The sequence below is a fragment of the Helianthus annuus genome, chromosome 11 (genome assembly GCF_002127325.2).
Source record: "Helianthus annuus cultivar XRQ/B chromosome 11, HanXRQr2.0-SUNRISE, whole genome shotgun sequence".
In the NCBI taxonomy this organism is placed as follows: domain Eukaryota; kingdom Viridiplantae; phylum Streptophyta; class Magnoliopsida; order Asterales; family Asteraceae; genus Helianthus; species Helianthus annuus.
The window spans coordinates 36090435-36103266 of NC_035443.2; the positions used below are offsets into that span (position 1 = coordinate 36090435).

At 36.2% G+C, this 12832-nt stretch overlaps 1 pseudogene; it reads left to right on the forward strand.

The window, feature by feature from the left end:
- Positions 1–5478: 5478 nt before the first annotated feature.
- Positions 5479–7564, forward strand: LOC110924052 (annotated as a pseudogene).
- The last annotated feature ends 5268 nt before the right edge of the window (positions 7565–12832 follow it).

A 12832-nucleotide genomic window follows, 5' to 3' on the forward strand; every position in this document is an offset into this window, starting at 1 on the left:
ACGTGTGCATGATTTATCAGTTTTACATTTACTTTTTATCTACCTTAACCGTTCCATCAAAGTCCTTGATACTAGTTTGTTACCATTTTTGCCGTTCAAAAAAAATAGTTTGTTACCATTTTACCATAGACGTAATATGTCCTTTGTCTTCAAAAAGTACAAAAAACGTACTCGATGTTTGCAAACCCTTGCACGTTATGTCCTTTAGCCCTAACCCAGTTATTTTTCATGGTTATTTTTGACCAATTGGACCCCACATGAGGGCATTTTGGTCATTATACCCTAAATAGACAAAAAAATAAATAAAACAATTTTGTTTAAAATATATATACACACACATAAACTCTACACACACTCGCTCAACTCTCTCTAACTACCCCACCAGCCACCATCACCACCTGACCACCAACATTCCCCACCCCCCATAGCCATCACCTGCCACCACAATCAGAACTCAAATCAAATCTCATAATCTTTCCCGTAGGTAGTATTCAAACTTCACTAAGTTAGGATTTACAAAACCTTTCTCACCTGCACAATAATAAACCAAAGTCAAAATCATCACACCTCGATAATCAAAACCAACAGGTAAAATGACCATGGGATATCTCTAGTGTGTGAAGAGAAACTAGAGATATAATCGTCGTCATCTTCATTAATCAACGATATATAATCAAATTCGAGTATTGTGCAGCAGAACTAAAGCACTCAGGCGTTGAAAGGGACAAGATTTGGTGTTTAAAGAGGTTTTACAGTGTGAAGAAAATTAATTAGGGCTAACAACAAGGAGCAAAAACAACAAGATCCGAGCCAGATCTAGTCGTATAAGTAACGCCCCGAACTGAAATCACCATCCAAGATCTGAGTCAGATCTGGTCACAGGCAGTAGTGGTTTCTCGCATGTGGCAAGGGTACTCATAGATGGTGGCGTGGTTGATGTATGCTGGTGTGGCGGAGGTGGATGGTGGTTTGCAGCGGTGATGGATACCGGTGTGGCGGGGGAATAATACGATAATTAACGATATAAAAATAATAAAGATGTGATACGATATGACACGATACGCTATAATACGATATTTAACGACATAACAATAATAAAGATGTGATAGGATACGCCACGATACGCGATAATACGATACTTAACGATAAAAAATAATAAAGATTTCAAACTCATTAAAACAAAAATAACCACTAATAAACAACAATAACAAACCCAAAACACCAAAAACCAAACACAACACACCAAAAATAAACTTCAAAAATCCAGTGCCTTAATACGCATCGTATAGGCCTATACGATGCGTATTCAAAAAGCAAAGTGTGCGGATAGATAATAAGGTGTGCGAATAGAATCTCCCTTATATTTATTTATACAAAAATTATTTCATCCTAAGTTACGCAAGGGTGTTTTCGTCTATAGCTTACAACTACCACAAATCACATGCCGTAAAAGCCGGTTGATGTACCATTTATGTTCGATTTATTTCTTTTAAAATAAGGTAAATTACATTTTTCGTCCTTTATGTTTGTATCGGATTACAATGGATCGCCTTTAACTTTAATAATTACAGTCACAATCCTTTATTTGGAAAACTCATTAAACGTTAGGTCCTTTAGCACTAACCAAGTTAAAATTTTCAGTTAGGTCTGGTCAAATAAGGGTAATTTAGTCATTTTACTAACTTAATTAGTATTCAATATAGTTTTATTAAAAAGAAACAAGTTAACAAACAATATTGTTTCCCTAAAGTGAACACCCTCTTTTTCCCTGAACTAACCTAAACTTCATAAACCATTCCAGTCACCATTCAGCCACCACTGCCACCACCACTCCGGCCACCACCTAACACCCTCACCTGCTTCTGTCCTTTGTCGGAGATTTCGAATGAAAGAAAATCCTTCTCCACTTACATATCACCATCACCACCTGCCACCACACCGCGACCCACCCTCATACCACCCCATCGCAACCACTACACACCGCCATCAAAACAAAGAAAAACGGCAGGGTCTTCAGTGAATTCCGATGCCCTCTCTGCACATCCACAAAACCTTATTATTACTCAAAGCCCAAACAAGTAAATTCAACCGGTAGTGAACCCATTTGATCACACAATTCAACACTGTACGAAGCTGAATACAGTTGAAGAGTTTGTAATCCTTGGTGTCGGCTTCGGTAGCGTATAGTTCAGATCTGTACAAACCTGGATATATCCTTCAAGGTAATTAAGCATTTTGGCACGAGCAAGATGCTTTTGAGCCAAGAATCCAGCATTGTGTAACATCAATTTCTCCACCTCCCTTGGTGACAACTTCATCTTTACATAAACATCACCATGACTGGTTTAAGATGATGATAGAATATATATATATTATACGTATAGTAATACTAATTCGAGAGATAAACTAAATAAACAGAGATTCGAAAACTGGAATGGAATTCTGACCGGCGATTGGAAGTAGACGCTGTGATAATGAGCTTCAGAGTGAAGGATGCGTTGACCTCGTGATATGAATCGAAACTGTTATGATTGAGGTGGGGGCGGTAATAGTGGTGGTGGTGTGTAGCGGTTGCGATGGGGTGGTGTGAGGGTGGGTAGTGGTGTGGTGGCAGCATGGCCGGCCCTGAGGGTGGGCGGGGAGGACCACCGGCCAGGGCCTGATATTTCGAAGGGCACGTTATTTTGAAAACAAAATTGATATGTATATGTAAAAAATAAATTAATAGGGTATACACATACAAACATCAACATAGGCCCACTTACAAAACTATTTTTAAAGTTTAGATTAGTTATTAGCCCATTTTCATTAGGTTTAGACCTCCAAATACCCAATTTCGTTAAGGCCTAAGGGCACGTTTTTTCGAGCTCGAACAGGGTACATGAATTCTCAGAGTCGGCCCTAGGTGGCAGGTTGGGGAAGAAACACTCAAACAAATTTAGGGTTTTTGGTTGGGTGTTCGTTGGGGAAGAAGCATTCAAACAGAGTTACAGAATAGAACTTTTTGTTTTTATATATAGATATATACTTTAAATAAAGAGTAAATTACAAGTTTTGTCCTTTATGTTTGTACCAAATTGCAGGTGGTGTCCTTTACCTTTAAATTTGACGAGTTTTGTTCTTAATGTTTCAAAATTCTGCACGTTATGTCATTTAGGCCTAACTCAGTCAGATTTTTTTGTTAAACATTGTCATGTGCCTTGCACATGAGGGTATTCTTGTAATTTTACCTCTCTATAAATTAATGAGTAAATAACTTACATTAAAGGACTAAATGTGTAAAAAGATTAAAAAATAAAATATTAATTAAAAATCCAGACTCGCTCTCTTCTTCATCTCTACTCTCTCTCTCTCTTCTTCATCTCTTATTCTTATCTTCTCCCAGCAGAGCACCTCCCCTTTAAATGTGCAACCACCGCCCGGACTAAATGTGCAACCACCGTCGTTTCCTCACGTCAAATTAAGTATAAAAGATTCATTAATTCAATTTTACCATCACCAACACCAGAACTAGAAACCAGTAAAGGAGTCCCTGCTTTTGTTTGTCTTGAAAATGCTATCTACAATAATCTTTAACCTAGAACGTATAAGTATAACAAGTTGAGCTAACAAACAAACAAACAAATAGAATCTGCAATAAATGCTAAACGTATGGCTCATAACTTTCCATGATCAAGAAACAAGATAAAAATCAAAACTTTATCTAAAATAAAAAATTAATAATCACTATAAACTTGTTAGTTTGAGTTGTCGTCTCAATGATCAAGAAAGAAACAAGATAATTCTTGAAACACACATCCAAACACTAGAAATTGGGTTAAAATAAAGATAATAAGAACAGTTGCAACTGTAGAAACTGATCAACCAGAAAAGCCCCAATCATCAAATTAGATAAAACCATCAAATGGAATGAATAAACACAAGTAAAGATACTTTAAAAATGGCTGAAAATAGAGGAATAATGAAGCATCCGAGGACCCATTAGCAAGAAAATTGAAGCATATGAAGAAAAGTGCAAAGGAACTTACATGAAAGGAAGCTTGAAAAATGGGTAAACTGTGAACACAGGGAAATATCATCTGAGTGACAGGATTTTGACTTCTGAGCAGAGATAGAAAGAGAGAGGGGTGTGAGTTTTTTGAGCTAAAGTTGAGAATTAAAAAGACAGACAACTGTGTTTTTTAAGTGGTGGCGGAGGCGGGTGGAGGAGGAGGGTGGTGGTCTTGCATTCTAAGTCGACAGGAGAGATGAAGAAGAGAGAGTAGAGATGAAGAAGAGAGAGAAAAAAGAGAGTCTGGATTTTTAATTAATATTTTATTTTTTAATCTTTTTACATATTTAGTCCTTTAATATAAGTTATTTACTCATTAGTCAATGGAGAGGTAAAATTACAAGACTACCCTCATGTGCAAGGCACATGACTATGTTTAACAAAAAAATCTGACTGAGTTAGCGTTAAAGGACATAACGTGCAGGATTTTGAAACGTTAAGGACAAAACTCGTCAAATTTAAAGGTAAAGGACACCGCCTGCAATTTGGTACAAACATAAAGGAGAAAACTTGTAATTTACTCTTAAATAAATAGATAAAAGACAAATTTGCCCTCATGTGAGTTCCACATGACTAGATTTAACTATGAAAATTAACTTGATTAGGGCCAAAGGACGTAGGGTGTAATGAATTTTACAAATAAAGGATTATGACTGTAATTATTAAAGTTATAGGCTATTCATTACAATCCAATACAAACATAAAAGAAGAAAAGTGTAATTCATATTATTAAAGTATACAAAAACAAAGATTCTCATTTTGTAACAATGACGTTAAATTTTATGTTAAGTTAGGTTGTTATAATTATTTTACCCTCAAAGGGGCCATTTTAGTGTAAAAATCTGTCATAGCGCTACCCCTTAACTTTTCGTAGCAATATTTTTCTTTTTTTTTTAACGTTTTTTTATTCCGTTACTCCTAAAAAATATTGTGTTACCCTTCTCATATGGAATAGTTAAAGCGAAAGAGAGAGAGAGATCGGTTTTAAATTCATCGTGTAGAGTTTTTTCTGTTCGGCTTAAGGAGGTCTGCAACAGCAAGGATAGAAGAAGTGAAGGGATTAGATGGCCCACTTATTTTTGTTTTATCTGCCTTTTCATATAACTCCATTTACTAGTATTTTATTTAGATTCAATTATTAATTAATATTTCTTTTCCTTCATGCAACACTCTCTCGCCGATGCATAAAAGACAAGATTTAATATTTTGAATCTATTAAGTTTTTTTCTTTTTAAATTTTATTTACCGTATATCAATATTAATTCAACACTTGTGATTAGTTTTGGACTCTTAATTTCAATTGATATTATGGATTATTTGACTACACTATTTGTTTATATTATGTGATCGATTAAAACATGCCTGGATATCCTTTTGACCGTGCCACGACTTTTATTTTTATGTTTCACTTTGGGTTATTATACCGAATGCCGGTACCGTAATGAACCGAAAGAATGCCGACCAAATTTCCGTCGCGTAGATTTACAAACTTTTAAGGCTTCAGTTTTTTTTCAAACACGTGTTGACATCCATTTGGGCTTATCACGACTTTATCTTTTAATTTTTGTCTTTTGGTTGATATATCGACAATTGCATAATGTACCGAACCAATATGAATGGATTGTTGTTGTTAATGATATTTTTACCATTGTATCTACGTTTCCGTTTAAAATTTGTTGAAAATCGAGTCGTCCTAGCCACGAAGCACGAATGTAACTCACTAGTTTATATATAAAATATTACTGTTAAATAGACTTTTCTATGAAATAAAACAAATATAAATTGTTATCTGCAAGAAGTTTGTAAACAGTCATAATAATATAATGGTAACTCACAAAGTCAGAAGAAACAAGATGTGAACAAATTTTGTAAAGAGCATTTATTGATCCTCACATGTGTCATTAAATGCTATTCTTTTCTTATTGCGTTGGTGAAGACGTGAAGTTATTACTCACCCAAACCCTTCAAAGATTTTGTATATGAACAAAAAAAATCTCCTCTTTTACGGGTCGAAAGCATCCAAACCCTTCAAAGGTTTTGTATAATAACTAAAATATCTCCTCTTTTACGGATCGAAAGAGGGGTCCCGGTTAAGTTTTCGATACAAGCTGGTCATAATGTGGTGTTTTATATCACATCTGATCCGCTTGGTGTCAAGAAACCTGTCTGAGACAATTTACATAGGTGGGCCTAAGGCCCATGGAGTGAAGTCCAAGCCCAAGGTGTTAGAATGGCCCCCCAACCGAAATACTCCGGGTCGAGTCTACTATTAGTCTTTTTTCACCGAAAAAATGGGCTGGAAAGTTCAGGTAGTCGATGGAGGTTTAACCGATATGTATAACAACAGTGTTCTTTTAGACGATCAACAAGTTTCGTTCTTTTGGACACTTTCGAAAAAGTCGATATCCATTACAGCCAGAGGTGAAAAGAAAAGTGGGTATTTTGCAATCGGGTTCGGGTCAAAAATGGTGAACAGTTTCGCTTATGTGGGTTGGGTTGATGCTAACGGCAAGGGCCATGTTAAAACGTATTGGATCGATGGAATGAACGCTCAAAGTTTGCATCCAACGAAAGAACACTTGACATATGTAAGATGCAAATCCGAACGAGGGATCATCACGATGGAATTCACCCGTCCATTGGATCCAAACTGTGATGGAGATAAAAAGATTGAATGTAAAAACATCGTAGACCCCACGTCGCCTTTTCCGATTATTTGGGCCACGGGGGCTTAATGGTCTTCAGACCACATGACCCAAAGCAATATGCATTCAGTAATAAACCAGTTAGAGTTTCGCTTATCTACGGTTCAGCCGAGGTTGAGGAGGATTTACGGCCCGTGTTGGCAGTACACGGGTTTATGATGTTCCTCGCGTGGGGTATGTTTCTTCCCTGTGGGATCTTGGCTGCACATTACATGAAACATGTGGACGGTGATGTTTGGTTCAAGATTCATGTTTACACTCAATGGTCGGGTTTAACAAATACTTTTCTAGGGATTCTTTTTGTTGTTGCCGAGCTTTGGGGTTTACATATAAACTTGCTACATGTAAAAATTGGGATCTTGACTGTAATCTTGGGTTGCATACAACCGATTAACGCATATCTAAGACCTAAAAAAGGCGACATTGGTGAAGAACCGTCGCCCCAACGAATAGTTTGGGGATATATACACGCGTATTGTGGAAGACTTGCGGTTTTTGTTGGCGTTTTTGCTATTTTTAGTGGGATGAAGCATTTAGGGGATAGATATGATGATGAAAACGTTAGGGGACTAATGCGCGCGTTGGTAGTTTGGATTTTAGCGGGTGTTTTGACCGTTTTATATTTGGAATATAGGCGGAAATGGCATTTAAGACAGCGAATTTCGGGTTAGGTAATTGGGTTTTGGGTGATGATGTAGATGAAGAAACTAATCTTTTACGGCGAGACAGAATACATGGAGTAAATGTGGATAAACTCGCGCTTCCTTCAGAAAGATCGGAAATTCAGCTTGAACCTTTGAGCACATAAATTTTAAAAAACCGGGCAATTTTTTTTTTCAAAAAAACATTCGGGCGGTCTTTCAAGAATATTTAAAAAAACGAGCGTTTTACAAGCGATGATGAAGGCTTCTTGAGTCAACTCATGAAGCATAACTGACTTCTGGAGAGATAAAATGATATCTCATCTGCTCCTTCTAGCTGGTACACTTATCATCTTCATGAACATATGCAAGTTCTTTTTATCTGTTGTGAAAACTTAATGTCTTTTATAAACTGAATCAAGAGGTACAAGATTATAAGCAAACAGGAAACAAAACTCGGGTAAAACAACCGATTACAGACAACCAAGAACAGAGCAGATCATCAACTAATGATTCTGCTTAATAAGATCAGCAACAGCAACAGCAACACAGGAGCACTCGAACAGCAGGAGCGAGCCAAAGCTTTGAGACGATGTTCTAGAGAGCAGGTAAGAAAGGCTGCAATTGTCGATGATCCAACTGGAGAGAAGCAAAGGAGATATAAAGGAGGCGAACCATAGAAACGAGCCCAGAGATGAGCGGCCGAGCCCAAGGAGCAGCCCAAAACACGAGCCCAATGAACCTCACAAAAATAGGACAAGAAAAAAAGGAAAGGATATTAGAGAATTGAATTGGAAAAATATAAAGGTTTTATATATTTTAAGACCCCCTCTCAATTCAATATTTGAAACAATCAAACATGTTGAGGAGAGAACAAACCTCTTCATGCGGACCTGTAGATAGGCCTTTTATGAGAATATCGGCAGCTTGATCCTCTGTTTTGATTCCCACCGTTTGAATAATACCTTTAGAGATTTTTTCTCTTAAAAAATAAAGATCTATTTCAAAATGTTTGGTGCGTTCATGAAACACGGGGTTGGCTGCTATTGATATAGCAGCCGTGTTATCACAAAATAACTGAACGGGCAGATTGACATCAACTTTCAATTCCTTTAATAAATTGGAAATCCACATAACTTCACATGTTGCAGCACACATCGAACGATACTCTGCTTCGGCAGAGGATCGAGAAACGGTGGACTGCTTTTTACTTTTCCATGAAACTAGATTGTTTCCTAAGAAAACACAAAACCCAATAATAGACCTTCGAGTCTCCAAACATTTAGCCTAATCTAAGTCAGAGAAGGCCTTCATTCCCAAAGAGTCCCCTTTTGCAAAAAGAATTCCTTTGCCAGGGGCACATTTTAGATATCTTAACAGCCTTATAGCAATTTTAAAGTGAGCTTGAGTGGGAGAATGCATAAACTGACTGAGAAAATGTACAGGATATGCAATATCCGGTCTAGTGTGAGAGATGTAAATTAATTTTCCAACCAGTTTTTGATAAACGGTTATGTTAGTTAAAGGTTGATTATCTTTTTCACACAAATGGTTTAAAACATGATTGGGTTCCATGGGATAACTAACTGGTTTACAACCAGTCATACCAAACTCAGCAAGTAAGTCCAAGCAATATTTTCTTTGAGTTAGACAAACGCCAGCAGTATTTTTAACGACTTCAAGACCCAAAAAATATTGTAGGTTTCCCAAGTCTTTTATTGAAAATTTGGACTTTAGTAACAATTTTATTTCATTAACCTGTTTAGGACAATTACCAGTTATAATAATATCATCTACATAGACAAGAAGAATAGCAAAACTAGAGTCCTTTGTCATAGTAAACATGGAATGATCGCACTTACTTTGTTCAAAACCTAGATTAAGGAGAACGGACATGAGTTTTTCGTTCCACATCCTAGGTGCTTGTTTTAAGCCATAAAGGGACTTTTTTAATCTACAAACTTTAGTCCCATTGGATTGATCATAACCATCGGGCAAACACATATAAACTTCTTCGTTGAGCTCACCATAAAGGAAAACATTATTAATATCAAGTTGGAATATTTCCCAGTCAAAGTGGACCGGTATGGACAAAACACATCTAATAGTGACCATTTTTACGACTGGTGAGAAGGTGTTAAAGAAGTCAATGCCTTCTTTTTGGCTAAAACCTTTAGCGACAAGTCTAGCTTTATATCTTTCTATTTCACCATTAGATTTGTACTTTATTTTATATACCCACTTATATCCAATAGCTTTCCTATTAGGAGATAAGTCAACAAGTTCCCATGTGTTGTTTTTATGTAAAGCTTCTATCTCTAAGTTCTTAGCATCAACCCAGTTACTATCAGTTTTAGCTTCAAAAAGGTTTTTTTGGTTCACAGCTTTTGTTAAGGACAACAGCAAAACACATCCCTTCAGGTGATAATTTAGCATAGTTTAGGACCTTTTCTAGACCATATTTAACCTTCACATCTACCACAAAATCATCAAGTTTAGAAGGACATTTGATATTTCTAGAAGATCTTCTAAGAGTAGTGCTTGGTTGATCCTGAATTCCTCCCTCAGAATTGTTGTTGTCCACATATTCAATGTCATGCTCAGCCCTGTCTTGTCCTGATTCTTCACTACTGGGTTGCTGATTATCAGCCATCCCTAAAGTAGCACTTGAATCAGTCGACTGCTCAGACCCATGTCCTGATGAGGTGCTTGATTGAATATTCTCATCATTGGGAGTTTGGTCAACATTAGGGTTTTGGGTGTAGTTTAAATCGGATAAATCAAAAAAGTTTAGAGTATTAGTCTCAGGACATCAAGATCAATAGACATTTTCTTTTCTTTAAAAGGAAAAACGGTTTCATAGAACCTAACATCCCTAGAATATAAAACATCACTTTTTGAACAAGACTCCAAAGTTTATACCCCTTTTCTCATTTGAATATCCAATCATGACACATTTTTCAGCATGTATGTCAAATTTATCAGGGTTATTTAACACAGTGCTAAAACAAATACACCCTACCACCCTATGTTGACTTAAAATAGGGACAAAACCAAACACTAGTTCATACGGAGACTTCCCATTTAAAACAGACGAAGAGGTCCTGTTAATCAGATAAGCAGCAGTTAGAACACATTCAGACCAGAATTTGAGAGGAAAACCTCCTTGAAAAAGTAATGTTCTAGCAACATTTAATCGATGTCTATGTTTTCTTTCAATAATCCCATTTTGTTGTGGGGTATAAACACATGAAGTTTGATGTAGGATACCATTTTCATAGCAGAAATTATTCATTTGTTTATTAATGAATTCTGTTCCATTGTCACTCCTGAATATTTTAACAGGTTTACTAAATTGAGTTTTTAGCATATTATAAAAGCCTTTAATATAGTAAAAAACTTCATCCTTTGACTTCATGAGATATACCCACACAGCTCTAGTGAAGTCATCCACAATCATAAGAAAGTATCTAAAACCATCCCTACTTGGAACTCTATAGGGACCCCAAACGTCTAGATGAACTAGATCGCCTAAGAATTTTGATTTGTGGTCACTTAAGGGAAATGGTTCTCTATGTTGTTTAGCCCTATGACAAGTTTCACAAGGTGCTAGCTTAGAGTTAGTTTTAATATTTAATTTATTTCTTAAAACATGCAGAACTGGTTGAGCAGGATGTCCTAACCTAGCATGCCAGAGATTAACATCACAATTAGCATTACACACCTTATTCGAAACAGAAGAACTACCACAGAAGTAAAGACCATCAAACTGATTACCAGTCACCAGGACTTTCTTTAAATGAGAATCCTGAATATAACAGTTATTTTCATCAAAAGAAACAATAAGCTTACAATCTCTAGAAAGTTTATGAACAGAGATTAAGTTAACACAATAATTTGGAACAACGAACACATCATAGAGAATGACCTTGTCACTCAATTTTATATCACCAATTTTAGTTACCAAAGCACTTGTGCCATTAGGGTGTTTAACTTTGATGTTGAATTCAGTGACATCTTTTTTATTAATAAGGCAATCATCAGTCATAACCATATGCTGATTAGCACCAGAGTCAATTATCCACCCAACCTTTTCCCCAATGTTTATAAAGTTTGAAAAACAATAGATAGGTTTAAAATCACAAATGGGTTTGGATGTAATAAAGTTATTTAGACATATAGAATTTGCACACATACCAGCAAAGTTGCTATTTTGAGTGTCACCCTTAGGTTTATCATTTAAAAGACTAAGCAACTGAGCTACCTGGTCATTAGTTAATGAACTCGCAACAGAAGATGAATCAGTAGAATCAATGGTGACATTATTACTAACCCTGTTACCCTTGTTCCCACCAGGTTTTGACTTCATCCCAGAGGGATACCCAACAAGTTCAAAACACTTCTCAATAGTGTGTCCAGTCTTATTACAATGAGAACATTTGAGATTAGGGTTAGGAGTTCTATTATTCTTTTTTCTTGAATCAATAACTTGACCAGTTTTAACCAATGTTTTAAAAACCGGTAAATACCGGCCGGTTATACCGGTATTACCGTTTTCGTATGTAAATCCGGTCCGAAACACCCCGGTAAGTAGGAGAAACGGCATAGACTTTGTACCGCCGGTAAAATCCGGTATACCGGTTTGAACCGTTATACCGGTACCGTCTCAAGTCTGTTTTTGGGTTAGGATTTTACTTTTTATCGTCCCATCTCCATGTTTACTCTTTCCTTTAACCTAACAACTTTTAATATTTTATCTCCATCGATCAAAATTCAAAACTTGCTTCATCACTCCATCATTTATGACTTATTCCAGACTAACATTACCCCATCGTTCGTTCCAGATTTCCATTTTAATCCAATTTTGGATTATTTTTTGAGTTAATGTTGTAATTTATGAAATTATACAATTAACTAGTAAACCCGGTTGAACCGCCCGACACAACCCGGTTCAACTGGTTAAACCATTTTTGTGGCTAATCCGGTATGATTAAAAAACCGGATTTTAAAACATTGGTTTTAACAGAAAAACCAACAGGATTATTAGGGGTTTTATCAAAAATATTTTTACAGTGAAGGTGAGATTCTTCTCTAGAGATGACTTAAAAGGCATCCTTCACAGAAGGAAGAGTTTCTCTAGTTAATAAATTTGTTCTCATAGACTGGTAGGAACTATCAAGACCCATTAAGAATGGCATAAGTTTAATAAGATGATTAAAGTCATGAAATTGTTTTGATGCATCACAAGAACAAGCAGGCAAAGCAAGTAACTGGTCTAATTGCTTCCACATACAGTTTAACTTATGATAATATTCAGAAACAGGCATGCCATTTTGACTAAAGGAGTTAATCTTTTGATACAGATTAAACACAATGGACCCATCTATCTTATCATAAGTATCCTTTAAGTCTTTCCACACATCCGAAGCAATTTT